Raw genomic sequence first — 27,768 nt, 5'->3', positions numbered from 1 at the left:
TCACGGTGGTAACCTGAAGTGTGTATATGAGTGTGTAAAAACTCAGAAAAACCCACCCTCCCAGATCTAACAGGACAGATGAGACGGCCCCACTCCTTAGCATAAAGGACTTCAGTTCACTCAATGTAACTAAACAAAAAAATATATATTTATTTTAACAAAAAGCATTAGTCTTATGAGACTAATTGAATGAGTTTTAATTTGTTTCTTCACATGAAAAGTTAAAGTGTTTTAAATTCAATCAGCTCAGAATGAAATCAAATATAGACAATTATAAAGAAAATTCAGTTACACCTTAAACAATGAAAAGTTTCACATTCACAATCAGTGTTGATCAAATAAGTTCACTTCAAATTAGAAATTCACTTTCAAAATTCTGAAAAAATATACTCAGTCCATTCACGTGTCAAAATGTCCATAGACTGGCAAACAAATTAGTCTCTTTGTGGAAAACGCACAATTCACAGTTTCTCAAATGAAAGTTTCCTTAAAGCACAGTTCTGTTTTTGTACTTGTTGAAAGAGAAAGATGTCTTACCAATATTCAAGGAAAAGTGAACAAAATATTGTACATCACCACCCTTGATTCCAGGACAGAGCGCTGAAAGGAGTCTGGAAAGGCAGGGTAATGTTCCTTTTACTCTTTGATCCCCAACGATTGCCCTCGTGATCACAGCACGATCCAACAAGGCCACAATCCAGTCCAACGGCGATCAACCAGAGAACACAACGAACACACGATGCTTTCCAATGCAAAAATCCTCGCAAAAATAAGCCACACATCCACTACGTTTTGAGTTCGTTTGAACTAACAAAAATCTGGATGTAAATCTCAAAAATGCACAGGAGTATTCAACTTCAGCACTGAATAACCCGAATGACTTCAACAACAGGTTTGTTAATCCGCTTCACTCACGAGCACGTCGAAAAACTTGCTGCGTCACTATTAAAAACTAGCTCGTTAAACTATATGGAGACTTAAAATCAACGAGACTTAGAAGCAATGTAATCTAGCTTTTATGTATATCATCAGTTAACTTTTTAAGTTGATCAAAAAGTTTTAAAACGTCACAATCTTCATAAGCTCACCACTGCTGTCACAACTCGCTTTTTTTTCTCTCCCCTCACTCTCTGTGTCTGCCCGCGATCGTCACACACACACACCGGAGAAAGTAATTCGCGGCGCCCATGTCAAATTTCAAAATAAAAGTTCTCTCATAATCGGATTTGTAGATCCCCTACACATGTCTTATCCAGCCCTGTTCTTCTCAGCCTTTCCCTGCTAGTCCAAGTTGGTTTTTGTTAGTGTTTTCCCCTCTCGGGTTGTTTTTGTTGTCTTTTTGTTTTATTTTTTGGTTAATTTGGTTAATGCTTTTGTCCTCATCCATTCCCTAACCCATCCTTGACATGTATTCTTCAAATGACAACTAAAACCTCATCTCTTCTGAGAACACCTGAACCCTGATGAATAATACGTCCCAAACTTTCTCTCTCCCTCTCACTAAATAAATTCCTACTCTGGCACTTAATCACAAAATTCTCTGACAACAGACAAGTTACTTTGAATAACTAGCACTTCTTTTGTGTATTGCCTCCTCTTGTTAAATTGCTGAATACATGCTCAATTGTAAGTCGCTTTGCACAAAAGTCATACCCGCACTCTCAAAACAGCAACCCGTGCCCTGGAACGTAAATGGAAAAAAAATAATTTAGAAGTTTTTAGAATTGCGTACAAAGACAGTATGTCCAGTTATAGGGGGGCTCTAAAATCTGCCAGGGCTGAGCACCTCCGCAAACTGATAGAAAATAATCATAACAATCCTAGATTCTTATTTAACACCATTGCTAAATTAACAAATAATCGGTCTTCTTTGAAACAAAACGTTTCACCGCAAATTAGTATGACTTCATGAATTTTTTCAGTGATAAAATAGAAGGATTTAGACAGAAAATAGAAGATATTAAACTTTCTGCACCGCCTTATACTTCAGATCCAGTAAACATCCCACCAAATCAAAATAACCTACAGTGCTTCAAAATCATAGAACAGGAAGAGCTAGATAAAATTACAAATAGTTCTAAACCAGCTACGTGTATGTTGGATACAATTCCAACAAAATTACTGAAACTACCTGTTATAGGAGAACCTCTTCTTAACATTATCAACTCTTCTTTATCTTTAGGCCATGTTCCAAATACTTATAAGTTAGTCATCAAGTCATTAAGCCTATTATTAAGAAACCACAACTGGACCCCAGCAACTTAGCTAATTATAGGCCTATTTCAAATCTTCCATTTATGTCTAAAATACTTGAAAAAGTTGTTTCTGCTCAATTATGCTCCTTTCTGCAGACGAACAATGTTTTTGAAGTGTTTCAGTCAGGTTTCAGAGCTCATCACAGTACAGAAACTGCATTAGTGAAAATAATCAACGATTTACTCTTAGCTGCTGACCAAGGGTGCATCTCGCTATTAGTTTTACTCGATCTTAGTGCGCCATTTGACACCATTGACCACGGTATCCTCATAAATTGCTTGAAGTCTACAGGTGTCCAGGGACAGGCTCTACAATGGTTTAAGTCATACTTAGCTGACCGGTACCAGTTTGTGAATATTAATGGACAACCTTCACAAGTCAGCCCAGTATAGTACGGGGTGCCTCAAGGATCAGTTTTAGGCCCTTTGCTGTTTACAATATACATGCTACCCCTGGGAGACATTATTAGAAGACATGGGATCAGCTTTCACTGCTATGCAGATGATACTCAATTAAATATTTCCACTAAACCTGACGAGATGCCTAAACTGTCCAAGCTAACAGGGTGTATCAAAGATGTTAAAGACTGGATGACCAACAATTATCTTCTCTTAAACTCAGACAAAACAGAATTATCACTTATTGGGCCTAAATCCTGTACACAGCAGATCTCACAACTCGACCTACAATTACAGGGATACAAAGTTAGCGTTAGCTCTACTATAAAAGATCTGGGTGTCATATTAGACAGCAATTCAACTTTTAAAAATCATATATCCCATGTCACAAAAACTGCTTTCTTTCATCTGAGAAATATCGCTAAGTTACGTAGTATGCTATCCATCTCAGATGCAGAAAAGCTTATCCATGCTTTTATGACTTCTAGGCTGGACTACTGTAATGCACTGTTTGCTGGCTGCCCAGCATCCTCCATTAACAAACTTCAATTAGTACAAAATGCAGCTGCCAGAGTTCTTACCAGGTCTAGAAAATTTGATCACATCACACCAATTTTATCCTCCTTACACTGGCTGCCTGTTAAGTTCCGAATTGAATTTAAAATATTGCTTCTTACCTACAAAGCTTTAAATAGTCTAGCTCCTGTTTATCTAAACAATCTTCTGTCTCGCTACAATCCAACTGGCTCTTTAAGATCTCAAAACTCAGGGCTTCTGGTAGTACCCAGAATAGCTAAGTCGAGTAAAGGAGGTCGAGCCTTCACATTTATAGCTCCTAAACTCTGGAATAGCCTTCCTGATTACGTCCGAGGCTCAGACACACTCTCCCAATTCAAAACTAGATTAAAGTTCTATCTGTTTAGTAAAGCATACACTCAAAGGGTTCTGCATCTTGTTTATATACACTATGAACAGCAGCTACGCTAATTATTCTCTTTATTCTCCATTTCCACCTGGGGATACTCTTCCCGAGGCCCTCAGACTATGCAGAGTGACTGGTTTGATCCAAGACCAACGACGAGATGATCCCAAGGTTTCCATATCCTGGACCAGGCCATATCCTGAGCAGCTACTGTGGTGGTCATGGAGGAGTGGAACATGAGACTGATTCCTGTGACGCTTCAGAGACAGACGAGTCTTCGCTGAGGCCAGCTTCCAGCCTCCACCGCTGAGACTGCAGCTCTGCACAAGACGTTTGGCCAGCGGAGAAATTAAAATGGTCGTGCCCAACTGAGTCTGGTGTCTCTCAAGGTTTTTTTTCTTCACTTTCACCAATTAGTGAAGTTTTTTTCCCTCTGCGCTGTTGCCACTGGCTTGCATGGTTCAGGATCTGTAGAGCTGTGCATCGTTGGATTTGCTCTTCAGTGTTTGGACTCTCGATAGTGATTTTAAACCACACTGAACTGAGCTAAACTGAACTGAACTTAAACACTAAAAACTGAACTACACTGTTCCAATTTACTGTGATCTTTTATGTGAAGCTGCTTTGACACAATCTAAATTGTATAAGTGCTATACAAATAAAGGTGAATTGAACTGAATTGAACAAAAGTGTCTGCTAAAGGACTTAAACATTCTAGTAATCTAAATAGTGTGCACCACTAGACCTGGTGAATAATTGGATTCCACCTGTTCCTATTTATTCACTCATTTATTATTATTAATTTATATTAATGCCTGCCCTATACAACTTCGGCCTTCAATATTAAATAGTAAGGATGCTCTAAAATGAAATTCTGGGCCAAAAACGCACTGAATCTTACTCGCTTACTTTCCTTTGGCTTAGTCCCTGATCCATGAGGGCTTGCCACTGCAGAATGAACCACCAATTTCTCTGGCACAAGTTTTACGAAGCAGATGGCCTTCCAGCTGTAATCCAACGAGTGTAACTGAGGGGCGCTGACAACGGGATTGAGGATCCACGTGCAGTTCTTTATTAATAAGAGTAGTCTTGTAGCGACAAGTTTCACAGTTTGCTGCGTTGGAAGGTTCAAGCTTGGTGAACTCTGACCTGCAAAATCGCATCACGTGATTGTGTAAAACCAATTGAAGATGACCTCTTGACCTCTTGGACAGAAATTTAAAATATGGACCAATCCCTAACTTTTAAAAATTTCTAATTATTTTGTTTAATCCAGCCCCTTTTCGCAGCGTCATACAATGCTCAAATGCATGCTCAAACTCTAATGTGACTGCAGCATGATTTATGGCGAGACAAGACCTGAAAACACTTCATAAAGTTAGAGGGTTAATGCCAACAAGACTCAGCAATGTGTGTGTGTGTTTGAAATGTGTTTAAATAGACTGTGTAATTAGTTCTGAACAGCTTCAGCTGTGTGTTTACAATCATGGGGGTTCTGGACCAGGTGTGTGAGTAAAGTTAATGATGGCATTTGTAGTTCATTAAAGTAGCAGATTTGTAGTTCTTCAGCAATCTGCACAGGCTGGATCACTGGTGACTGTGACACTACACTAACTAATGAACCCCAATTGCTGGGAAACATCCATACACTCTTTTATTACACACACTTTACACCACGGCCAATTTGAGTTTATCCAATTCACCTATACCAGTCTTTGGACTGTGGAGGAAACCCACACGAATACAGGGAGAACATTCAAATACCACACAGAAATTCCACCTGGCTCTTCCGGGACTTGAACCAGTGTCTGGCTGGGTTACAGCAGGAAGGGCATCTGCTGGTAAAACATATGCCATAGTAATTGGTAGTTCATACCGCTGTGGTGACTCCTGATAAAGCAGGGACTTAGCTGATTAAAAGTGAGTGAGTGAGTGAATAATCAGCAAAAGGTAAATCAGAATGTCACAGTATTGGAACCTGTGTAGTAGAAATCATGAGTGGCGTTTGGATCTTATAAATCTTATGCAGAACAAATCATAAGCACACAATCATGACAGCACTTCATTTTTAACAATCAAATAGCTAAATAAAGATAAATGTATCAGTAAAGCTAAGGCCTGAATTTACATCAGTACGAGAAGGACCATTTAAAATGATAGAAACCATGTCTAGTAGCCTAAAAATTCAGCAGTGAGGTGCATTGGGGGATAATACTGGCCCTAAAAAAACCCAGAAACTTATTTGCCTTTAAAAGACCCAGGATCATTGCCCTGCTTTAGCATCATACTCTATGTCAGGTGTTGATGCCTGCTGAAAGTTTCTCTGCATGAAAAGCAATGCAACAAGAGCCATGAGGGACCATCGCAATAAAACCTCCAGAGGCCATAAACTGTCAGAAGTCCGAGGATGCTGGATATTTTTATCTACTTTTCATGGTTCCATAAATAATGTAATGTTGTAAAGTGCACTCTTATATCATGTTCCAGAAGGTAGGCCACTTCCTACATCACAACCATCCACCGCAACAAGGTAAACACTTTGACACGGAGCTCTGTTGATTGTTTTAATGAGAAAATGTGGAAGATCCATAATCAGGTGATTGGATGTTGTCTCTTGCTGTCCTTAAGTCTGGTTTATTACCACATGAATAATTTATGAAGATGCATAGTTATGTCTCATATTTAATTACTGAGCTCTCTATTATATTTGTCTGAACAGCATCTGTTATCAGGGTGCATCAGTAACAAGGTTTAAAAATCATAACGGTGTGTAATGAGCATTAGTGTAAATGATTTAGTAATTAAGATAATCACTATGCACAATTAACTGACTGCTCGTGTTTGTTTGTTTGCTTTATGTTGTCTGCCTTGAGCGGAATGAACATCAAGGTGGCTAAAATAAGCATATTCTTCAACTTGAACTGAGCTGTCAGGATTTTTCAAGCCAGTGGCTGTATTGTTTTATAGTGCTGACTGCAAGCTTTGACTGTAGCTAATGAAGCTATGAATATTCATATTTTGGAGTTAATGAGGTAGAGTGGGATTTAAACATCTGAATTCATGTGCCATAAAACAGATCTGCTAAACAGACAAACATACAGACCATTCAAAAAACATAGGCCTTTATATACTGTCAAAACTGAAGGCTTCCAAACCCCCTAAACGCATTGTGACTACACTCTCAAGTTATGGAACTAAAACTCAGTAAAATTTTGAACCTGAGTTTTGAAAAATGTAATATAAGGAATACAGAAAGAGAGTAAACATGACGAAAGAAAATTAGGACATTGCTGAACATTATATATGGATTTAGACCACCTCAGATGTTCACAGAGCTTTGTTTTGTGTTTGGGGTCCACTAGGGTTTTGTGTTGAATCAGGGGAAATGGCATCATTCCATTTTGAAATTCTAAATACTTCTTTGGCAGTCTTACTTGAGGGTCTACCTTGAAAATGTGCACACTTCAAATTTTAATTTCTGTGCTGACAAATTAAAATGTCTGCAATAACAATACAATAATAAATGATTCATTCATAAATATTATAAAGTGGTTGGGAAGTCACACTACATAACATTGTACAGTTTGAACTAATGCTGCATTGTTACATTTTTTGTAAAATGCAATAAAATCAAGAATGTGATTTGTTTATTCTCCTTAACTCTTATATAATTGATAAAACTACAGTACAAAAGAAAAGATTTTAAATGTCACTGCCCAAATAAATCGTATATTGTAAATATAAAGAAGTTATTTAAACAGCAGGGACAGAGGTCAAATAAAAATTGCGAAATATTGTCTTGAAACAGTCCACAATAAGAAGAATATGGTACAAAGTGTAAAAGGAGCAATGTATAGTATAAAGGAGCAGATCAGTCTTTGAAAGTAAAGCTGGATCATGGATCATTTTTTGTGGCAAAAGTCATGAGAGACTTGAAAAAAAATTATTGTCCACAGGACTGTATAATTGACCATATAATCAATGAACTAGTGCCCAGAGGTAAAATTTACTCACTCTCTTCTTCCAGAAAAGAAGGTCATGTAGGAATATATTGAAGAAGCTCTTTAGCAAGAATGCATCTACATCTGTCCATCTACTTCCTCGTTTTCTCCTTTATTGCCAAGAAGGACCAAGGGTTGCTGCCTTGCATCGACTGCCGGGCATTGAACAAAATCTCAATCAAGTAATGTTATCCCTTCCTCTGATCCCAACGGCACTGGAACAGCTTAGCGGACTCAAGGTTTTTATCAAGCTGGACTTCAGAAATGCTTACAACCTAATCCATAACCTGAGGAGGACAAATGGAATGCAGCTTTTGTGACCCCAACTAGACACTATGGATACCTTGTCATGCCATATGGATTGATATTGTTGACAGCTTGGTATACTCCCGGAATGAGGCTGAACATCACCACTTCATCTCTGAGGTCCTTCAATGGTTGAAAACTGAAAAATGTACAGTCCATCAACCTTTCATTCAGTTCTTAACCTACTAAATTAACATGCAATGTGGACAAGGGGATGGTGGAAGCCATCATATCCTAGTCATAGCCGATGACCATCAAAGAACTCTAAAGATTCTCCATTTTCAAAGGTTTCTCCAATTTCTATAAAATATTCATTTACAACTACAGCTCCATTATCTCTCCACTCACAAATCTTTGAAAGAACAAGCCAGAATCTCTGTTTTAGAGCCCTGAAGCAACTACTGCCATGAAACCACTCCAGAAAGATTTCACATCAGTTTGCGTCTTGTCCATCCTGATTGCTATAAAACATTTATTGTTAAAGTAGATGGATTTACAGCTGGAGTAGGAGCCATCCTTTTGGAGCAGCAGGACAATTCTCCAACTACTTACTCCTTCGACTCTTTTATTATTTGTTATCCCCAGTGGGGCAGAACTATCAGGAAAAGAGAACTACTTGGCATCATGTTTACCCTTGAAGTGTGGAGACGCTGCCTGAAGGGGCCCGCCAAACTTTTATTGTCTTTACTTACCATCAGAACCTCAAATACCAATGAGAAGCCAAGATGTTAAATCCAGTGCAAGCCAGAAGGGCCCTGTTCTTCACTATATTTAATTTTGCCATCTTCTATTACTTGGGGTCCAATAATGTCAAAGCGCATACTCTCTCTCTTTTCTATGCCCCCAAAGCTCTTCCAGAAAGAAACCTGAATCATCTTACCTCCAAGTCTTTTGTCAGTCCCATCCCTGGACAAAAACATTGTGAATGCCAGTGTCTCCGACCCTTCTCTGCTGGGGTGCCCAACTAACTGTACATACTAAATAAACTCAGCTCATCCATACAGCACATACTTCCCTGGGCACTGGGCATCCTGGGACCAATCACATCCTCTCAATGCTTAAAGATAGCATCTTTTGGCCTGGAATGGCAAATGACATCAGGTACATGAAAAGATGCTGAAAATATGCTATGGCTTCAACACCTCGTCAGTTACTGGTAAACTACTTCCACTTCCCAAACTTCAGTATCCATGGTCACACCCCCCTTGGAGTAGACTTTGTCTAACTTATCTGTGTCTAATGAAAATACCTGTATCTTTGTTGCTCATGACAGGTCCTCTGAAGCAAAATAGTTGTTTCCATTAAAAAAATAACAACCAGCAAAACAGCAAAGCGCTCTTCAATCATGTGTTGTGCTACTTTGGTCTTCCAGAGGACATTGTGTTGAATATAGGACCCTGATTCATTTCAAGGGTACAGAGATCCTTCTTTTCTCTTCTGGATGTGACTGTAAGCATATCTTCTGGTTATCTACTTATGGAGATTATCTTCTGCCATAGTCACAGAACTCCTGGAAACACATCCCTGCCTAGGACAATTATACTTAAAACTCTGTGGAACTCACATCTTTTCAGTGTGTACTTGGTTACCAACCTTTCCTGTCCATCTGGTCAGGAGAACCATCTGAATTACCAACAGTCATGATCTGGTTCTGGGTGACCAAAATAATCTGGAACTCACTGGGGTTCACCAACATCTCCAGTATGCAGACTATCACTTTTCTCTAAAGCGACTTACAATTGAGGATTACAATTGACTTACAATTGAGTTTTCGGTGATTCAACAAGAAGAGGCAATAGAAGAAAGAAGAACTGCTAATTATAAAGAAGAAGTGCTAATTATACAAAGGAACTGTTAGGGCTCAGAAAATTAAGTGCTAGATAAGATTGTTTCTATAGGTGGTTTGTCAAGCCCACTCTTTTCATAAATGCTCAATACATATATACATATATTTTTAATAGATAAAGAGTGATTGTAAGAAAGTGTCTGGTTCAAATGTGCAAAAACTGGTGCAAGTCTCTTCTGTTCCCACAAAACCTGGTCCAGCAGATGATCCCACTGTCATATTTGTGCTGGAAGATGGCTGGTTTAGTAATTTAAGGACATCCTGAGTTTCTGACTTCATGGTTGTTTAAAGTATCTGGTTGACTGGATATGTTCCAGAAGAGTTATCATGAAGTACAGAAAGGACATACTCTATTAGAACCTACTAATAGGGTTCCTGATAAGGACTACAGATAAGGACTTCATTTTATGCTACACGTACCTGACTTTTCATTCCTACTATGGATCTCTTACATCTCCACTATGGAGTTGTCTACTTATCAATTGTTGTCTTTTACAAACAAGCTATTGTAAAATAATTGTCCCAGCTATCAAATACAAGCTCAACTCAATAAATAAAAGAAAAGTCTGGTCATTACAGAGGTTGATTAAAAATAACCAGTAAAGCCCTTGTGCAATTTTCTAACTGAAGAAAAGGATGCAAACCTTTTGAGTTGAAAAGCACATCTCTTGTTTTGAGATGGTTAGAATCCATGTGACCAGACATACTGTAGCTGATCGGAGCAGCTGCATTGAGGTTTATGGTTTGATTATAGCTTGTTTGTAACAGCAGCTGAAAGCAATTAAATTGTAGGATTAAATTGGTATCTAGAATTAGATTTTTGATGTCTGGTAGCCATGAATGTTTGGGAGTAAAAAACAGACACAACCTGGTGGTTTTGCCATTATTACTGCCTGCAGCCCTGTCATCTAAAGCTGTGGTTCCAAAATTCTTTTTTTTACAAGAGACCTCAGTTTGAACATATTTCAAATCCCTAATCACCCCTCAACCCCAAAATCCTTGTAGACAAATCATTTGTTAGGTAATCATTGGCCAGATGAGCAAAATCAACAAAAAATGTTGGTTGGTTTGGTTGATGTAGCTATCTTCATTCAAATTTTAAACTTTAGAGTGTTTAGTATTTAAACACACTGTGGGTCATTTAATTTTGCATAGTTCTTTCCTTAATACATTACACCACTGATACTAACAAAGCATTGATGGTGTACTAAAATATATTTCGATGTCATGTGAACTACTGAAACTTGTATACCATGTTTTTAAATACTAATTACATAATGATGAATTTGCAATTAAAAATGTGAATGTCACATTACATTAATAAAACATTCAATTTAATGTCCAATAAGACCCCAAAAGTAAAATTACAATCAAATAAAAATGATAATTACAAAATTGCATTCATACAAAGCTCCAAACATTTTTTTCGCCAATGTCCTTTCATCATCTGTGTCAGTGTGACAGTAATGCCGCGGTCACACTAGAGCTTAAAGCTGCGGTCACACTTGACTTTTCTTCCCATAGACTTCCATTCATACGCATGCGAATGCGTCAGACCGGAAACGCAGGGTCATGCGTCGAGTTTCGCAGGTTGCTGCAGTGCAAAGTTCAAGCTTGGTGAACTCTAACCTGCGAAATCGCATCACTTGACTGCATGAGACCAATCGAGGAACAAAACAGGACCTCTCTGGACAGAAATTTAAAGCATGGAGCAATCGCTCGCTTTTTTAAATGTCTAATCATCTTGTTTAATCCCGCCCCTTTTCGCAGCGCCGCACGACAGAATTTCGCACACAGAAAGCCCGGTGTGACCGTAGCTTTAGCATGCAAAATTCTGCTCTAAACAAGTTGATTAGACATTTCCAAAAGCAAGCGATTGGTAAATTTCAGTTCAGGGAGGTCATGTTTTGATCTTCGATTGAACTCACGCAGTCATGTGATGCGATTTTGCAGGTCAGAGTTCACCAAGCTTGAACTGTGCAACGCATCAAACTGCGAACTGTGACGAATTCATGTGCGTATGAATGGAAGTCTATGGGGCAAAAAGTCTAGTGCGACCGCGGCTTTAAGCTGCGGTCACACTGAGCTTTTCCTCCCATAGACTTCAATTCATACGCACGCGAATGCGTCAGACCGGAAACGCAGGGTCATGCATTAAATTTCGCATGTTGCTGCAGTGCAAAGTTCAAGCTTGGTGAACTCTGACCTGCGAAATCGCATCCCTTGACTACGTGAGACCCATCGAGGATCAAAACAGGACCTCTCTGGACAGAAATTTAAAACATGGAGCAATCACTCGCTTTTTTAATGTCTAATCATCTTGTTTAATCCCGCCCATTTTCGCAGCGCCGCACGACAGAATTTCGCACACACAAAGCCTGGTGTGACCGTAGCTTTAGACCAGCTTCTCCACCCACTCAACCACCACGAGCACCCTCATCTGAGCTCTAATTAGACACACACCTGAACTTCATCACCATCATAATCTCAGCACTATAAAGACTCCACTCTCCTTTCACTCAGTGTCTGGCCTTATCGCTAGTACCAGAAAAGACTTAGCTCCCTGTAGATGGTCAGAGTTGAATTCGGCTTTTTTTTTTTTAAAGATTTATTTTTGGAATCTTGCCTTTTTTGACAGAACAGTAGGATGACAGCAAGTGAAGTGGGAGAGAGAGAGAGAGGGATTGGATTGGGTAAAGTCCACAAGGTGGGATTCGAACTTGGCCTCCCGGAGCTCTGTGTCATTATATTTCATTGCACTAACCACTGGGCTATAGCACCGACCAGAGTTGATTCTACAATCTAAGGTTCCTGTGATCTTCCGTGTCTCTCCTGGTTGTGGTGTCTCCTGGTTCCTTGTCTGGTTTTCGTTCTGTTTGCCATCTGGGGTACCTGTCTTCAGTCTCTAAACCTGCAAAATCAAGTCTCCAGTTTGTTCATTGACTATTATCATCTGGATCAATATACTGTACTACTCTGCTTAATTCTCACCTGCCATCCTTTAAATAAACTGTGTTTATATTACTCACCTGAATCCCGTCCTTTCTGTGACAGTCAGATCCTGGTGCGCATTTACCACAGATAATACAACGATTGTGTGTTGTGTTGCACTGCTGACACCTTATTACCCATAGTAAACATGCACCCTGATGACTTCACAAGAAAGAGAATCCATTTGGTGAACAAAGTTGTTTTTTTGGGGTTTGTTTTTAAAGTTTTATTGGAGCTTTGTAAGATTATAGTTCAACTGGGGCCATTGCTGTCTATGGAGGATGAGAGAACTCTCTGATTTCTAAAATATCTTAATTTGTTTTCCAAAGATGAACGAAGGTCTCGAGGATTAGGACAACATGAGGGTGAGTAACTAATTATTTTTGGCTAAAATAACCTTTTTAAGTTAGGGGCGGCACAGTGGCTGTCACCTTACATCAAGAAGGTCACTGGTTTAAATCCTGGCTGGGCCAGTTGGCATTTTTGTGTGGTGTTTGCATGTTCTCCCTGTGTTCACGTGGGTTTGCTCCGGTTTCCCTTACAGTCCGAAAACATGCGCTATAGGTGAATTGGATTAACTAAATTGGCCATAGTGTATGAATGCATGTGAACGTGAGAGTGTATGGGTGTTTCCCAGTACTAGGTTACCACTGAAAGGGCACCCGCTGTGTAAAACATATCCCGGATAGTTGGCGGTTCATTCCGCTGTGGTGACCCCTGATAAAAAGCCAAGGCCAGTTTATTTCTATAACACATTTTATGCACAATGGAAATTCAAAATGCTTTACATAAACAGAAATAAAAGAGACAAGTATGAGAAAATATAAACAAGGAATAAAAATGATTAAAAACAGATTAAAATGTGTTAAAACAGGTTTTCAAAGACTAAAAAAGAAAAGACAGACATACCAGTGTGATCTGACGGATGTAGCACAGTGCTCGTTCAGTAAAGGCACAGCTAAACAGATGTGTTTTAAGACTTGATTTGAATTTACCAAATGTTGGAGCACATCTGATCATTTCTGGAAGCTGACTCCAACATCGAGGGGCGTAGTAGCTGAAGGCGGATTTACCCTGCTTTGATGGAATTTCTAATTTACTTGATCCTAATGATCAGAGTGATCTGTTAGGTTTGTATTCAGTGAGCATATCTGTAATGGCCATTTAGTGATTTATAAACAAGTAGTACTTCCAAATCTATTCTGAATGTAACTGGGAGCCAGTGTTAAGACCTGAGGACAGGTGTGATGCGCTCTGATTTTCTGGTTCTGGTTAGAATCCTGACAGCAGCGTTCTGGATGAGCTGCAACTGTCTGACTGTCTTTTTGGGAAGGCTGGTGAGGAGTTCATTATGGTAATCCACTCTGCTGGTGATAAAAGCATGAACAAGTCTTCACTGGAAACAAAGATTATAATTCTTGCAATGTTTTTTAAGCTGATAGTATGAGATTTAGTTACTGCTTTGACATGACTACTGCAACCCATATCTGACTCTAGAATAACACCAAGATTCTTGACCTTATTCTTTGTACTATAAGGGACTAAGCTAAATGAAAACGAATTAACCTTATAAGTTTTGAGGAACAATATTCAGCACATTTAATAGAATTTACCCCATTTTTCACAACGTATCCTTTTAAATACTGCTTTGGAGAAATTATGGATTGTAATGTTAGGTTTTACAGCTGATATTCTGTCTTCACAATTTTATTAACCTTTTACATTTATACAGCAAAGTATTGCAAGCGTACTGTGTGTAATGCAAAATCGAGGTATGTGCAGCGGCAGTCATCTCAGGTGAACATGCATTGCTTTAAGGACTCGAGGATTTTCCCAGAATCCTTTAATGATACACACACATACAGACCTGTTATTGATTTCCATCAAGAAGCTCAAAATCAATGAGAGATATATCCTCAGGTACACTCTTAATCTGATACCCCTGCAGTGCTTTGTTCCATAATAAGTACATGTTTTCAGCTTACATAGGCAGCAAATGATGTATATTGGGATTTAGAATTTTGATCCTTGTCCCTCCTAAGATAATCAAACACACAGTATTTTAGACAGAGCATTTTTATTTTGGATGTTCTTTGTTGGGTATGGTCTGTGAGATTAGCTTAAGCTTGTTGTCCTTCCGAGAACCAATGTCATATTCACTGCTCACGACCTAAAGGTCAGAAATGTCATTCATTCCCCTCTGTTTGAGTTCAAGATCTTGAGCGAAAACACTTTGCACGATTCTCTGCTCAAGAGGAATCCTCATGAACTGACTTAGAATAACACTTAAAATTGGCTACACCGTGTCCTGTCTTTCAGTCGTTCTTGTGATGGCAGCAATATACAGCGGTGTAATAGCTTAAGAGAAAATTAACAGAGCTGTTCATAATGCATAATTGTGGTTTCAAGGGTATGGTAATGAATGTCAAAAGGCTAACACCACAAGCTTTCACAGAGCTGATGTGAACTTGTTTGAACAAAGAGTGTGCAGTGGTTCACTCAGATTTCCATTATATACGGTTGCATTTTACAAAGTCTTACAGGCCTACTAATTATGCTTGCGGCTGCAAACAATAGAGAACCTGCTTTTAGACAATAGGTTATTCAGAGCTAACTCACTGTGCTCACCGTTTGATTTTGAGTTTGAATAATAGCCATCAATATACTTTCACAATCACGTTGAGTGTTTAACCCTGAGTGAAAAGTCATAAAATGTAAAGGGATTGGAAGTACAAAACAAGTGTCATCTTTTAGGATTTTTTATACTCAAAAAATAATCATACTACATTTGTCCAAAACTATTTTAACAAATGGAGTAGATGCCTAAATGTTTTTTCAACTTAAGTGGTGGAGGTTTATTTTACCTATTTGACATGAGTGAGCCATCTAATATTAAGTAACCTATTTTCCTCAGGAGTTGTGTTGTCGATAAAATATAGGCTAAATTATAAATAAACTCGACAAAAAAGGCAGACAGAGATGTATTGTGTTGTATTTTGAAGCTATAATATTGTTAGGTCCTGTCTTTGATGTGTGTTTGTTTTTATCATGTGACCTTGCCCATGTGCTCCTTTGTTCTAGTTCTCACCATTAAGCTATGGTCACACCGGGCTTTGTGTGTGTGAAATTCTGTCGTGTGGCGCTGCGAAAAGGGGCGGGATTAAACAAGATGATTAGACATTAAAAAAGCGAGCGATTGCTCCATGTTTTAAATTTCTGTCCAGAGAGGTCATGTTTTGATCCTAAATTGGTCTCATGCAGTCAAGTGATGCGATTTAGCAGGTTAGAGTTCACCAAGCTTAAACTTTGCACCGCAGCGAACTGCGAAACTTAACGCATGACCCTGCGTTTCCGGTCTGACGTATTCGCGTGCGTATGAATGGAAGTCTATGGGAAGAAAAGTCAAGTGTGACCACACCTTGAGTTGATGTTCATCTGTTCCACCTGTGTTTATCCCCTCTGTATCATCTGTCATTATGTTCCTGTGTATTTATACCCCTTCATGTTCCTGTATTCTCTACATTGATGCTTGTTTTTACCCCTTGTCATTCCTGTGTTCTTCCATGTAAGTGTTTATCACTAAATCTATATATTTGATACTCCTGTGATCCTGTGCCTTCCTTAAGTGAATCCGAGTGTTACAAATTTAAGTTACAACACAGCCAGGAATGATTATCAACCTCTGCATAAACAGATGGTACTTAATAAAGTGTATTGCTGTTTTTTTTACTTCTGAAAACATGACAGTAAGGACAGTAAGAGTTGAGTGACAGTTCTTAAATGTGTATTTAACATTAAGTGCACACTTCTACCCAGCAGTGTACATTTTTATTGACTTATTACAAACATGTGCAGAAATTTCACAATAAACATTAAAAGCATACCCTATGTCTCTTCAGGTGGTGCTGAATAATTTTAGAATCCGTATATCCTGCATTTTGCCTTCTGACCAGCTGTAAATCAAAGTGGAGTTTTTTCTTAGTGGCGCACAGAACACAATCTGGTTTTGGCTGGCTTTAGCTTTGTTCAGAAGAACTTTGTTGCATCTCCCAATTTCTAAATTGGAGCCCTATATACATAGTAAGTTTAATATGAATAAGTGAAAAATTTATGTATACACATGAACACATCATCATCATCACTAATGCAGGTTGTGAACTCCATGTATACAGCATTTTCAATTCATTTGTATGAAAGTTGAGTGAAGATGCTAATCTCCCTTATGAATGAACTGAAAACTACATTTTTGATGTCATGCTCTCCAGCACCAAGACTGTTTATACAGCGGTTGCCTAGTAACAAAAACAGTGCAGCATACTGCTCTTTACTAATGTCAACAAAAAGCGGTGCAGTGCATCTTGGATGTATAGTTCACACAACTATACTGTTTTTACAGGGCTCATTTTAATGGATGTAATCCCAAGAAAACAACATTTACATTATACCAGACATGCTATAAAAAGCATTTTTACAGCCACCACACTTTTTTGTCAAGTAAGGTAACGTTATCAAAATTACAATATGTTATAATATTTAGCAGTGGCTATTAAGGGACTATCGCTAGCAAAATTTTGCTTTTATGCCCGTAACACTAGCACTGTTATGAATGTAATATGTCAGTTGCTTGTTTGTAGTAAAAATCCTCTTTAATGTCCCCTTTTTTCTTTGATTGGTATTGCAGTCCTGTTGCTGCTGTAGCTTGTGTATTCAGAGAAAACTCTTATTCCATTTCTGTAGAACTTTGCATATGTTAAAATTATTTAAGCCATTTGTTGCTTGATTCTGCATACGTGCTGAAGAGGCCTTTTGCAGACAGTAGTGTTTGACAAAATGTTTCGCTGCTTCTAGTGGCGTAGAAAATGCACATTTCGCCTTTTCATAACACATATAGGCCAAATTTTATGGTTCATTCTCTAGGAAGGTTATTGGTGATGTGGATGCAGAAGCACTTGAGCAGCAAATTTAAAGATTAAGAGGACTTATTGTCGTGTCAGGACTATGAGAAAGCAACCTAAATAGCAATTGGAAGAAGTCACATGTGACCAGAATCAAAGACACATTTTGTGGAAATCAAGTGGGAGTTATCAAAGCATATGCCGGAAAGATGGATTTAAAGCCAACTGTGAATCCCTGGTTCGTCTACAAACATCACAATCAATGAAAAGCTCCTACCTGCATACACAGAAGCAATTTTACCCTCTCATGGTCCCGTCACGCTGTCTGCATGGCCATATGTTGAGCTACGTAAAGCTGCAGGACACAACATGCGAGAAATGATTCCAGGATCATCAGTAAATCTGACACAGCTAAGTTAAGCTAAAAGCTTAAGCTTTTAAAAATGGTGAAACTCAAATGTTTAAAGTGGAATGTTCCTCCTCTTAGCCAGCGTCAGGACGTGGATGCACTGGGGCACTGTTTTTGCACATGTCAGTGTTTATGAATAGATTACATAAAAAACAACTGGAGTAAGCTTGACATACTAAACATCAGTCTAAAGCTACAACGCTCAAGCAGCTAGTTGATTTTCAATGGGAAGCTTATAAAGAATGTATTTGCTAAATCTGTAAGAAAACGCTTATTAGATATGGAGTACATATCATCGTAATAACAAGACACACATGCATTCATTGCTGTACATCAGGGTTTATTTTGAAAGGTAAGAGTACACAGAAAAACATCCCATCAAGCACATTTAGTCCACGACACAATAGTGTTGAGTTATGGATGTTTATTCGTTTGTTTATGTCACCATTTTTGCCGGAGACCTGTTGTTTACATTGTTTACTATGTTAATTATGCGTGAAAACGTCACCTTTGTGTTAAAAAGCAAGTCATTGTCATAGCTTACAGTGTTACAAATAAAATGAGACCACAAACTAAATAAAATACTTCATAATGTATATTTTTTTATAGTTTTGAGAATGAAACTGGGGTCAAGAACTGTTGCAATTTAAAGTTTGGTACAGTGCATCCGGACAGTATTAATAGCGCTTCACTTTTTCCATATTTTATGTTACAGCCTTATTCTAAAATGGATTAAATCCATTTATTTCCTCAAAATTCTACACACAATTGAAATTGTTGCAAATTTATTAAAAAACCTGAAAAATCACATGTACACAAGTATTCACAGCCTTTGCTCAATACTTTGTTGATGCATCTTTGGCAGCAATTACAGCCTCAAGTCTTTTTGAATATGAGGCCACAAGCTTGACAAACCTGTCTTTGGGAATTTTTGCCTATTCGTCTTTGCAGGTTGGGTGGGAAGCGACAGTGTACAGCCCTTTTCAGATCTCTCCAAAGACGTTCAATAGGATTTAGGTCTGGGCTCTGGCTGGGCCACCCAAGGACATTCACCGAGTTGTTGTGAAGCCACTCCATTGATATTTTGCTGGTGTGCTTTGGGTAATTGTCCTGCAGGAAGATGAACCGTCGCCCCAGTCTGAGGCCAAGAGCACTCTGAAGCAGGTTTTCATTCAGGATGTCTCTGTACATTGCTGCATTCATCTTTCCCTCTACCCTGACTAGTCTTCCAGTTCCTGCTTCAGAAAAACATCCCCACAGGATGATGCTGCCACCACCATGCTTCACTGTAGGGATGGTAATAGCCTGGTGATGAGTGGTGCCTGGTTTTCTCCATACGTAACGCCTGGCATTCACTCCAATGAGTTAAATTTTAGTCTTATCAGACCAGAGAATTTTATTTCTTATGGTCTGAGAGTCCTTCAGATGCCTTTTGGCAAATTCCAGGTGGGAAGTGGCTTCCGTCTGGCCACTCTACCATGCAGGGCTGATTCGTGGATTGCTGCACAGATGGTTGTTCTTCTGTAAGGTTCTCCTCTTTCCATAGAAGAACGCTGGAACTCAGACAGAGTGACCATCGAGTTATTGATCACCTCCCTGACTAAGGCCCTTCTTCCCCGATTACTCAGCTTAGATGGCCGGCCAGCTCTAGAAAGAGTCTTGGTGGTTCCAAACATCTTTTACTTACGTATGATGGAGGCCACTATGCTAATTGGAACTTTCAGAGCAGCAGAAATCTTTCTGTAACCTTCCCCAGCCTTGTCCCTCAAGACAATCCTGTCTTGGAGATCTACAGACAATTCCTTTGTCTTCATGCTTGTTTTGTGCTTTGACATGCACTGTCAACCCTGGGACCCTATATAGACAGGTGTATGCATTTTCAAATCATGTCCAATAAACTGAATTTACCACAGGTGAACTCCAATTAAGCTGCTGAAACATCTCAAGAATGATCAGTGAAAACACAATGTACCTGAGCTCAATTTAGAGCTTCATGGCAAAGGCTGTGAATACTTATGTAAATGTGATTTTTCAGGTTTTTTATTTTTAATAAATTTGCAACAATTTCAAAATCTTTAAATCTTTCTAAATCCTTTTTTACATTCATTATAGGATATTGTATGTAGAATTTTGAGGAAATAATTGAATGTAATCCATTTTGGAATAAGGCTGTAACATAAAAAATGTGGAATAAGTAAAGCGCTATGAATACTTTCCGGATGCACTGTAGGTGTAAATCCCCAGAAGTGAGTGCTGGCTAACAGGTTAAGGAATATTTACAATCATTTAACATCATGAAGTATTAATCCACAAATGTTACAGTTACTTTATTAATCATCTAATTAACAAGCAGTCTCAATTTTATCAGTCTTTCTACTCACTAAACCCACTTTTCACTCACATTCATTGCGTGGTAAGTGATCATGTTTAGAGCTTTTTATAACTAGTAGGCCATTCATGTAACACTATAAAAAATCAATCCCACTCGAAACATAAAAAGAGCTGGAATTGAGGAGCGGTGGCGCAGGCCTCCTGCTGTTCGATCTGGATGTTGAATGATGTCGGTTTTTGGTTTTGTTAAATGGCTGGTGGCTGCGACGCTGCAATGCAATCATATAGTTTATTGTTCGCTTGTGGGTCTGAGAGGAATAGGGCAGAAGGATAAATTCCCATCACTCAGCTTTCTGCTTCGCTGAACTCCCATCTGTTATCACCACAGGGTAAGAAGATGGCAAAACAGACATTTCTTGGAATAGTGGCACAAAGAAGAGGCAGCAACTGAAGGGTCTAGTTGAGATGATTCAGTGCAAGCCATTAAACTCCTTCTGCCATAATAATTGCTGAAGTATGTCTGAGTGGAATCTTTGCATCGATTTATTTTCTCGCAAAAAGTTTTAGTGCGAGATTATGAGTGTTTTGTGCGTTAAAACTTACAAGACGTATACACAGGTCTAAGATATTTTAGGACAGGTTTTATTTTCCGTGACCTTTTGCAACAACTCCAACAGCATTACAGAAATTACACTTGATAGAATCAAGAATGTAGGTAATACATGGAGACCTGTATTTTTCCTCCACCAAGTTCTGTTTGACGAAAATCAGTTTTTTTTCCAACACATTTCAGAACATAATAGTTTGAATAACTAATTTCTAATAATATATTTGTCATGATGTACATAATATTTTACTTGATATTTTTTCAAGATACTAGTATTCTTAAAGTGCATTTTAAAGGCTTAACTTCCATCTCAATAACATAGCTTAGTTAGCTTTGTCACTTTTGTTCAAGGGCACTCGGGCTCATTTGAGTGAATGCCACTTTTAAGCAGAAAATTATCATCATAGTAAGACATGATAGGATGATAAAACAAAGAATCAAACATTTCTGTGATGTCGAAAATGAGACAGAATCCATTCATAAAAATATAATTTACTGTGTAAAGTAGAACGTAATGAAATTTGCCACAAATTTGCATAAATAAATCAAATCTAGTGCTGTGTAATTATAGTTTTTTGCTCAGTCATTAACACACTATAACTGATTCAGTTGTCTGAATTTCCCAAACCATTCATTCAGTTCTTGAAGCAAAGACATGTTGCACAAACTAACACATTTAAAGTGCTTTAACACACTTTCTGATGTCAATGTTTTCTGCAAAACACTCAACACAAAAATGATCTAGTTTTACACAAATTAAAGCATGCTCTTATTAAGAAAATGGAAGTAAATTATATTATATAGAAATCAAATAGCATATTTGTCTACAGTATGTGTAAAATAATTCACCAAGAAATTAAACCCCATTATCTGATCCATATTCTCAATGGCTTAAAGGAATACACCGAAAAATGATTCACACATTATTTTAAGGTGGTTGCAATTTAAACAAACAAATTAAGTTGAACACCACTGAATTTTGTTTGTTAGTTTAAATTCAGCCCATATAAATTGTTTCCAACAGTTTTGCAAAAAACATTTTTTTTCAGTGGAGTTCACCCAAAAATGAAAATTACCCCATAATTTATTCACCCTCAAGCCATCCAAGTTTATATAACTTTCTTCTTAAAGGTGAACACAGTCTGAGTCTACTTTTTTATTATTGCAATAACAACAGGCATTAACAACAGATAGAAATACAAACAGATAGAAGTATAGTACAAACAATACAAATATTACTTTTTTTGCAACAAGAGAAATGGGTAACACTTTATTTTGATGGTCCATTTGAGTACAAGTAGACTGTCTGCTTAATATCTGTTGATACTGCTCCTTCAACACTTTAACTGACTATAAGAAACTTTGCAAATACATGTCAACTCACACTACTCCTAAACTCAACCTCAACCCTAACCTACCCTTTGGGCAGTGAAAACGCAAGCTTGATAAAGGAGACCCATACCGTTCCATACTGTACCTCACAGTGGAAACCGGCCATAACAGTCTACTTATTATCTGATGAGAATTAGTCGGCATGTAGATGCAATGTAACTTAAATTCAACAAACGGACCATCAAAATAAAGTGTGACCGAGAAATGTGACAATTTTAAAGAAATATAATAATGGTAAAGCAAAATAAAGACAATGAGAAAGAAAAAAAAGTAAATAAAAATAAATAAATAAAAAATAAAATTAGAGGGCACAAGAAAAAAAGATATACTGTAAAAATGATTGCAGAATATTATGTTTTATAAGTTTTATTTGCTTTCTTATTGTGAGACTCTGTAATGGTTTTTAAGTACAGATGTAATTCTCATTTTGGAGTCGACTCTTTTACTGAAAAAAACAGTTTTCAGTTTTCACAGCTTGTGAAACGAGGATTGTCAAAACCACATATGTATTTACACAAAACCACTCACAGGAACAGAAACTCACACAGGAACAGAGATGACAATATAATATCGGGCAAAAAACTAGTGACACTTATGAGTATAAATAGACAAGACATGATTAAACTGAAGGGTCCGACACTGGTGGAACTAATAAACATTAACAAATGGCAGGAAAACAAAACAAAGGAGTCACATGACGTTAACAGAAGCACATGGAACATCACATGACACAACAACTACATGAACAACATATAGACACACCAGGCTGACAAAATGATGTATTGTAATGAAAACCTTTTTTAAGATTCATGGTAAAACTCACCCATACACCGACAGGGGTTTGTCTCGTGAAGTGGATCAATGTGTTTAACATTTATTATAAATATTTATTAATTTCTTAATGCTTCTTTTCTTCCCCCCAATAATTACAAGGTTGGCGTTATCACATGCATTGTAAAGATTGCTGTAAAATTTACAGTATTACTGGGCATTGTAGCCACAATTACAACTGTGCTGTAGTTTTACAACACAATTGCAAATGCACTTGTAAATATTTCCAGCAATACTGTAAAAATGTCCGGTAATACTGTAAATTTTACAGCAATATTTTACAATGTGCTGTATTTCAACTATAACTCTTTGTTTTCCAGAAATGTTGGATTTTAATAGGTTTTCATAACTGTAATAAAGTGTGCCAGTACTGGGTTGTGGCTGGAAGGACATTCTCTGTGTAAAACATATGCTGGAATAGTTGGCGATTAATTCCGCTGTAGCTACCTCTAAAATTGAGACTAAGGCGTAGAAAAGTGAATGAACAAATGAACAGTAATAAAGTCTTAAATTGTTTAAACTCTATTAAATGAATAACATATGTGTTATTGTTCAAATGTAATGAAAGCTTTAAAGCAGAAACATAATTAGAGGAAAATAAACACAAGCCCAATCCTGAGCTGTGAAGTGTGGAAGAAATGAAACATCCCATTTCTGCCATTAAAAGCCCACTGGGAAGAGTTCTACTGATAAGGCATTTATGATTTACATTGTTTACAAAATATTGTATCTCATCATATCACAGTTGGTGTAAACAACTACCGGCAGGAGCTGCAGTATTTGGACAGCAATGCCATTTTGCACAGTCTAGAGAGACATGGTGCAGATTTTAAACAAATCATTTGTTGCAGACAAATGTGGAAAATTATATCATCATATAAATACAGCATACAGCGCACACACACACACACACACACACACACACACACTGAATCACAAATGTTAAAGTGGTGAAAGTGTTACAGCTTACCCCCATTGTCCTCTTTCACTGTTCTATTTCCTTCATTCTCAGAAGCCTGAAGAAACGAAATCTCATTGCCGGCAATTTGTAATGTCTGCAGGTCACAAATCATGACATTAAGAACGCAAGTGCAGATTTATTAGAACAAAACAGACAAAAGTAATCCAAAAAATGACAGTTCAACTAAGAAAGCTAGAGAGCTTAAGTTGGGTCAAGTTAAAAAAAAATCATATTCATCACTTGAGAGAAACATAAGTTTTTCTATACAATGACTAAAGAAGGAAATGACATGCTGAATAAATAAAAAAAGCTTCCCAATGGTGTATGGTTCGTTAGGATAGGACTATTTGGCCAAGATAAAACTATTTGAATATCTGGAACCTGAGGGTAAAAAAAAAGAAGCCTTTAAAGTGACTAAATTAAGTTCTTCGCTAAGCATATCACTAAACAAAAATTGAGTTTTGATCAACTTACAATAGGAAATGTACAAAATATCTTTATGAAACAGGATTTTTACGTATTATTTTCAAGATTTTAATGCGCACATCCAGGGTCCGAATTGCAGGGGGGGTGAATTGGCCCCCCAATTGACTCTTGATCTCCCGTGAAGGACATCAAAACAAGATGTAGGGGGGTCAGCCATTTAATAATAAGTAAAAGCCTTCTCTGATCTCGTTCTTAAATATTAATAATTAACAATGTATAATATAAATATACATTTGATCCCCCCTATAACGGTTTATACCATTGTGAATGCATTTTGGAGTCGACTCTTTTACTGAAAAATTGTCACAACAGTAAAACTCGTGAAACGAGGATTGTCAAAACCACATATGTATTTACACAAAACCACTCACAGGAACAGAAACTCACACAGGAACAGAGATGACAATATAATACCGGACAAAAAACTAGTGACACTTATGGGTATAAATAGACAAGACATGATTAAACTGAATGCATACAAGGGTCCGACACAGGTGGAACTAATAAACATTAACAAATAACAGGAAAACAAAACAAAGGAGTCACATGACGTAAACAGAAGCACATGGAACATCACATGACACAACAACTACATGAACACAACATATAGACACACCAGGCTGACAAAATGATGTATTGTAATGAAAACCTTTTTTAAAGTTTCATAAATCCATGGTAAAACTCACTCATACACCAAAAAATAAATATACATTTGATCCCCCCATAACGGTTTACACCATTCTGAATGCATTAAATCGCACCAATCCATGCTATAAAAAATATCATTCAACAGTCTGAAACTGGCAGTTCTAGAGCACCTATAGACATCAAATATTCACAAAACCCATTTCTTGTAAAATAGGTGTTTATATCTGCATGTAGCCTTAAAAAATAAATAAATAAAGAAATAAATAAAATAAAAACACATAAATTGTACAATTTGACCTACAGTAACCTCTAAAATGGACACTAAATATCCCTCAAAACACTGGAAACGTATACATTTTATTAATAAATTTGAGGTCATTTAAAATACATTTAGAAATTAGATTCACTGCAGCATGTATTGCCAAACTACTACCGTAAGAAAAGTTGACCCCCCCCAATCATTTATGTATAATTTGCACACTGCGCACATCTAACCCTACACATAGTGACATCATAAAAACATTCAAAATGGTTACTGCCTGTACACTGAAAAAAAAAGGTTCATTGCAAATTGTTGTAATTGTAACAAGGTCTGAGGCTGTGTTAGAATCCATATGCAGAAGTTTATTAATGAAATTAGACAGAGACATCAACGGGTAAACAAATGGAGAGTCTGCAACATGTAAACAGTCCAAACCAAACAACAAACACAGGGGCAACTCCAGGAGACATAGTAGTAATTCAGGCAGAGGATCAGTGCAACAATAATCAGTCCAAAACAGATGAAGATACACAGGGGCAAATCCAGAAGACATGGTGAGAAGGCAGGCAAAAGTTCAAGGCAACAATAAGCAGTCCAAAACAGAGCAGGAGGGCAAAGACAGATAACGTACATGATCAAAGCAGGCAAGGTCATACACAGGCAGGCAGTCATGAAAGTCTCTTGGAACAACACTTGGTAAGGCAGGTAAACTGGCAATACTTCGCAAGGAAGCATGGCCTGAGCACTCACTGAAATACAGCACAAACTTGAAGTGGCCGCAGAGGGAGCGGAGCTGAGTCAGTAGTCGGGTGAGGGGTCCCTCTGCTGGCGTGGAGTTACAGTAATCAATTTATATAAGCTGAATTTAAACAAGCAAATTAAGCCGAACCTTACTAAATTTAATTTATTTGTTTAAATTCAGCCCATATTAATTGTTTACAACCATTTACCTTAAGAAAATTTAGTAAATCCAATGAATATGCTATCATTTTGACTAACTGATCTTTGACCTGACTAAAGAAATGTACAAAAGACATTTTTAAATATGAACTGTGGGTTTGTGTGTAAGAGACAGAACACTAAAAAAACACTGTACAAACACTGTACAATAAACACAGCGAAAAAAAAAATGCTGTCCCAACACTAACACACAATTAAGTTAACTTGATTGTTTTTACAAATTTAAGTGGAATAAACAGAAAACAATTAAATAAACAGCTGGAATAAAAAGCATACACAAACCTATTTAATATTATTATTATTATTATTATATTATTATTATTATTATTATTATTATTATTATTATTATTATTATTATTATTATAGTTCAGTTGCAAGATAGCAACAAACGTGCGTGTGCTCGTGTAACGGAACGAGTCGGGTGACAATGGAGATGAAGATCCACAATCAGCTTAATAAAAGAGTAGCCAGGCAGGCAATGGTCGAACAGGTACAAACAAGAGCATAAGGGTAATTGAAAGAGTCAAAAACAGGTAAAAGTTCAGGGCAGGCAGCATAGAGTCAACAAGAAAAATAAACAATGCGAAGGGTCAAAAACACGGAAGGAAAAACAAGATAAACTACGTTGTAATGATTATGGAAAAACAAGACTCAGCAAAGTGTTTGTGAAAGTGAGCAGTATATATATATATATATATATATATATATATATATATATATATATATATATATATATATATATATATATATACTTCAGCATAAATACAGAAAGTAATCTCCGGTGGAGAAAACACCACTGGTGATCACAACAGTGTGTGTGTGAGTGTGTGAGTGTATGTGTGTATGTGTGTGTGTGCGTGTGTGTGTGTTTGAGAGTGAAAATATGGTCAAGATGATTTGTATTTGGCTGAGCCTGTTATTTTAATCAGTTGTTATCTGGGAATAACATACTTTGGATTGTCATGATTGGCTAATCAAAATCAAGTATTCCAGAGAGCAATTTAATAAACATTTTACCATCTAACAACAAACAGAACTCTGCATTTAAAAAAGTGCAATAAAGTGCAAAGACTTGTTTCCCTCTGTGTCTTTGTTGGTCACAGCCCTGGATTAAAAACTCAGCTTCCATAATTGTTTATTAAGGCAGAATGGTGTTGTAGCAGACCTTTTTTTTTTTGTTATTTTTGTAGAGCATGTAAATCCTACCCAAAGTTGAGATAAGCAACAAAAATCAATCCGGATTGCCAGTACTAGACATTAGGAGGA

The sequence above is a fragment of the Danio aesculapii genome, chromosome 6 (genome assembly GCF_903798145.1).
Source record: "Danio aesculapii chromosome 6, fDanAes4.1, whole genome shotgun sequence".
Taxonomy (NCBI): domain Eukaryota; kingdom Metazoa; phylum Chordata; class Actinopteri; order Cypriniformes; family Danionidae; genus Danio; species Danio aesculapii.
This window is presented reverse-complemented; position numbering follows the sequence as displayed.